Here is a 5,451-nt window from a genome sequence, read left to right as displayed (position 1 = left end):
TCAAGGTCCAAGAGGTGATGGTGATTGGGACTGGGGTAGTAGCACTAGAGTTGTGAGAAATGACCCATTCATGTTTAGGTTTTGAGACAGAGCCAACAGAATTTCCTGCCAGATTAGATGTAAGAAATCAATGATGGGTCCAAGGCTTTGCAGCTGAGGAATTGGACAAATAGTGTTGCCATTAACTGAGTTGGAAAAAAAATGCAGGGGGATGGCTTTGGGAGGAAGTTGAGGAGTGCATATTGTTGAGACATCTATATGGAGATACTGAATAGGCAGTTGGAGATTTGAGACTGGACTTAGAGGAGAGGAATACAGGGCAGGAGATACAAATTTGGAAGTTGACAATATTTACATGGTATGTAAAGCCATAAAACTAGATGAGATCTCCAAGGGAGGAGCATATTGAAGAAGCCCAAGGATTGAGCCCCAGGTACCCTTTGGAGTTTTAAAGGCTAAGGAGAGGGAGAAGAACTTACTGAGAGAGACTGAGAGGCATGACCAGTGAAAGAGGAAGAAAAATGAGGAGTGTAGGGTCCTGGAAGCCAAGTGAACAGAGTATTTCCTGGAGGAGGGAGTGGTCACCTGATCAACTGTGTAGGTCAGGTCAGGTAAGGTGTGAGAACTGATCATTGAATTTAGCAATGTAGAGACAACTGGGACCTCCACACATCAGAGAGAAAGAATTTTAGCCATTAAAGGAATGTATGGCTCTTTACAAGAATGTAACTATGTTTTAAAAGATTTGTTTTAAAAAGCTATTTTTCACTTCCTGAAAAAGGTAAGCATAGAATTACAATATGATCCAGCAATTCCACTTCTAGGTATATACCCCAAAGAATTGAAAGCAGAAACTCAGATAATCATATGTCAATATTCACAGCAGCATTATTCACAATAGCCAAAAGGTGGAAACAACCTAAATGTCTGTCACCGGAGACTGGATAAACAACATGTGGTATGTACATACAATAGAATATTAGCCTTAAAAAAGAATGAAATTCTGATACTGGGTACACCATGTGTGAACCTGGAAAATGTACTAAGTGAAGTAAATCATGCACAAAATAACAAAATTCTACTCACGTCAAGTACCTAAAATAGTAAAATTCATAAAGACAACATAGAATAGCTGAGGAATAGAATAGCCTCCTAACCAGAGGCTGAGGGTAGGAGAGAATGGAGAATCATTGTGTAATAGGTATACCATTTCTTCTTGGGGGGATGAAAAAGTTCTGGAAATGGTAATGCTGATGGTTGTGCAATATTGTGAAGGAACTTAATCCACTGAATTGTACACTTTAAAAAGGTTAGAATGGTAAATGTAAGTGCCACAATTAATTTTTGTTTTGTTTTGTTTTGTTTTGTTTTTTTGAGACAGAGTCTCGCTCTGTCACCCAGGCTGGAGCGCAGTGGCGTTATTTCGGCTCACTACAACTTCCACCTCTCGGGTTCAAGCGATTCTCCTGCCTCAGCCTCCTGAGTAGCCGGGATTACAGACGCCCGCCTCTATGCCCTGCTAATTTTTTTGTATTTTAGTAGAGACAGGGTTTCACAGTGTTGCCCAGGCTGGTCTTGAACTCCGGAACTCAGGCAATCTGCCTGCCTTGGCCTCCCAAAGTGCACAGTTTTTTTAAAAAAAGCATAGGATGCAGGTAAAACACTATCTCAAGGGAAATTTATAACATATATTGGAATTAAAATCAACAAATAAGCAAAAGTAAAGCTATCTTTTATATATTGCTGACCTGAAAACTAAGTTTGCTTTAGGCATCATCTATAACTTGGCTTTCCTTATAGATCCTTTTGTACATGTTTGTTACACTCATTTCTTAAAGGCTCAAGCCTTAGCCGTCACAGTTAAAGAAAACGATATCCCTTTATACAGGTCATCATCAGAAGGGCAGGAGAAAAGTCAGCTACTGCAGAGTGATCCAACTACTTACAATTTTAATAAGAGTGTATCTTTTAAATAACATATTTTATTTATCCGTATACTCTCATTCAGGAAAACTGTTCTCTCTCTTATATAATGTTTTTTGAAAAGAATGTTCCCTGAATGCACATGTAAATAATTTCTTTGCTAAAACCAGCGTTTCTGATAATTCCACAGAACTGATAGGGAGAAAACCTTGAGTACTGGAAGGTTTTGTGGTGCAGCATATTTAATAACCGTGACAACTCAAGAATTTTAAGCAGACTCGCCTCCTTGTCTGGGATCTGTCGGCAGCATTGTGTCTCTACTGGCAGGCCCCTCAATGTACTGTTTCAGCCAAAACCGTGCTAATGATGGTCTACCAAATTTTTACTTGGTATTTTAAAGTCTCAATATTCTCAGGATTTAGAAAATACTTTCCCCCACCCTTTCAAAAGCTGCCACTCTGAAATACATAGCAATTTTTAAAAAAAATCTAAAATTGCTTTACAGCCTTGATAAAACAAAGACTGGTGTGTTGATGTGGCTGCTTTTGTATGATTTCCGAGGTGAATTTAGATGACTGGAAGATAGATGGGTGCCAGATGCAGTTTGACATAGATTCAGGCAGCTGCTCCTGGGCTAGGTTTCATTAGCCGGTAAGTGCTCCAGCAGAAGCAGCAGAGCGAGGCCCCAAATGCCAAAATGACAGTGAGAACAGTGGAACAATACAATATTCACCAAGTGATTTTAATCTCGAAGATTAAATGTCACCCAATCAGTTTCCAGGTCTTAAAAAACCAACTTGTATGAAACCATTAGAGGGCCCAAGGCTTTGTTCACCAGAAGAAAAAAGTTTTACTGTTTTTGAAGGGGGAGGGTGGTTAGTTTTAAAACACCAAAAAAAAAAAAAAGTTTTAAACCCATGTTGGTTGACAATTAAAAATCTTGTCAACCCCGCCAACACCCATACCACAGTAAAAGAAGTTCATTCACTATTGCAACCAGGCAGATAGGCAGATTCCTCAATAGAAGGAACCAATGTTTGTTTATCTATCTTTCTTAAAATGAAAGTCTTGGATGGGGTTTCACAGGCCTCTTCCAGCTTAAATGCCCTCCCCCCCACCACGACCACACCCATTCTTCTCCAAAGAAAGACAGAAGTCTTAACACAGAGAGAGCATACGTCTTTGTTTTTGAGACCTTATGGTCTGCATAGCTATTGGTGGGTAAATAAGTACCCAACCACATAATTGTGAACTTAAAACAAAAGTTCCTATAAAGGATTTTTGCTCTCACTACTTGTGGTGTCATAAGTAATTATGAAACTGATTCCAGAATTCTCTATGCTTGATTTCAACTCACGTGTTTTCTCAACTGAGAAAGGGGACCTTTATTTAGTGTATTATTTACACGTACTAAACTTATCTTTGCTTTTCTGAAAAGAGTGTTATGATCTAACCCGTCAGTGATGCAACCATTTCATGTGAGGTAATTTTTTTTCACTAAAATTAACCCAAAATAAATAATTGATTGGACATGTACCTATTGGAAAACTGTAAATCTAACCAGTCTCTGCTTTTCTTCTTTACTTTTAGGAAGCTAGTGCATCACAATAGCTCTGAAGCATTACAGAGTATTTTTTTCCCCTCTAAATGTGTGTGTGCTCAGCTCTCTTAATAACAATGGGAGTTGTACTCAAAGAATAGTTTCCATTGCATTTTAGTATTTTTAGTCTTTTGCTTAGTAATAATGTCGTAATGCTACCTTTTTCTTTTTTTTTTTTTTTTTTTTTGTCTACAGAATGATTAAAGATTTGGAAATAAGCTCTGGTTGAATTAGAAACACTCTATGTTCAAAAGTAAATTTTAATGTTAACTAATGGCCATGTGATACCCTACCAAGTTTGAATATATTCTGGGCTTGAAGATATTGCATACATGTTCTCTGAAAGTTGAATTTCCTTGGGGCAGAGCTACCCATCTCTGAATTTACATTTGAATTACAGGGAATAACATCTTAGGTGACATGGTTTGATTTCATCTAAATCTTTGGGAAATGTTCCATAGTAATCAAAGCTTCTCCTTCTCTTCTTTTTTCCCTCCCTTCCTTTATGGGTCTAGCACTGACAGCTTGACCACGTTGACCTAAATATTAAGACCTTTTTTTTGTTTCACTGTACCCACTACTCGCAAGGGCTATGCTAGCAACCTTCATTGATGAGAGGTGAGTATTGCGTTAATGAAGTGTCGTTAGGTTCAGCACACTCATTGTGGATGAACCTAATTAGACTCAGATTGCATTTCTCCTGAACAGCTTTTAAAAGCCTTTCTAGCCTTTTTTTCTTTTCTTTTCTTTTTTTTTGAGAGAGAGTCTCACTCTATTGCCCAGGCTGGAGTACAGTGGCACAATTTCAGCTCACTGCAACCCCCGTCTCCCAGATTCAAGTGATTCTCCTGCCTCAGCCTCCTGAGTAGCTGGGATTATAGGCGCCCACCACCACACTCAGCTAAATGTTGTATTTTTAGTAGAGATGAGGTTTCACCATGTTGGCCAGGCTGGTCTCGAACTCCTGTCCTCAAGTGATCGTCTGCCTCGGCCTCCCAAAGTGCTGGGATGACAGACATGAGCCACCACGCCCAGCCCCTTTCTAGCCTTTCTTTATCCCTGAATTTACATAATTCCTCTGATCCATTTTACTTCATTTCTACCAGGTATAGGGTCCTTCTTTATATTCAAGAGATGTTGTGAGAAGACAGTGAAAAGGGGAAAGGTGGTGAAAAGAGCATTGGGGTCCAAGTCCAAAGTCCAGAAGGTTGCCTCCCTGTCCAGTGAGAGCCAGAGCCCTGTCTTCCTCACAGGGTGGCTGGGAGGGGTAAAGGAGCATATGGAGATCCTTGGAGAAAAGCGCTACATGCAGAAGTCTAAAATGCCATTGTGGTTATTTCTATTAATTACCAACCAAATCCAAAGCCATTTCAGTTGCTAATCATTTGATATTTTAATTCATTTTTTTCTACCATAAAAGCATAAATTTAAGTTACAGTCTCTTACCACTTATGGACTACTTACCACTCTATTAACTCTCAGTGCTATATCTATTCCCCTAGTTCTCCCATCCTGTTTTTTGTTTGTTTGTTTGTTTTGAGATGAGATCTTGCTATGCTGCCCAGGCTGGTCTCAAACTCTTGGGCTCAAGTGATCCTCCCTCCTCAGCCTCCCAAATAGCTGGGATTACAGGTGTGCACCAGTGCACCCAGCTCATTACTGGCATTTTTTAATGTAGAAAAAAAAAGTGCTGTCACCCAGTTGTAGCAATGAAAGTAGGAAGAAGCATGCTGATTGCTCCTGTTACTTGAGTTATAAAGCCATTGAAGAAAGTAGCTGGTCTTTCCTAGTCTTCATTATGTTTTCCCATCAGAATATAACTAAAGCAAAGGGACAAGAGGAGGGAATCTCAGAAAATGAACAATCCAGAGGTTTGACGCTCTTAGTAATTTGTGAGAGAATCTTTTCTTTTTTTTTTTTTTTTTTTT

This window comes from Mandrillus leucophaeus, unplaced genomic scaffold, assembly GCF_000951045.1.
Source record: "Mandrillus leucophaeus isolate KB7577 unplaced genomic scaffold, Mleu.le_1.0 Scaffold285, whole genome shotgun sequence".
Taxonomy (NCBI): Eukaryota; Metazoa; Chordata; class Mammalia; order Primates; family Cercopithecidae; genus Mandrillus; species Mandrillus leucophaeus.
Note: the sequence above shows the minus strand (reverse complement) of the source record.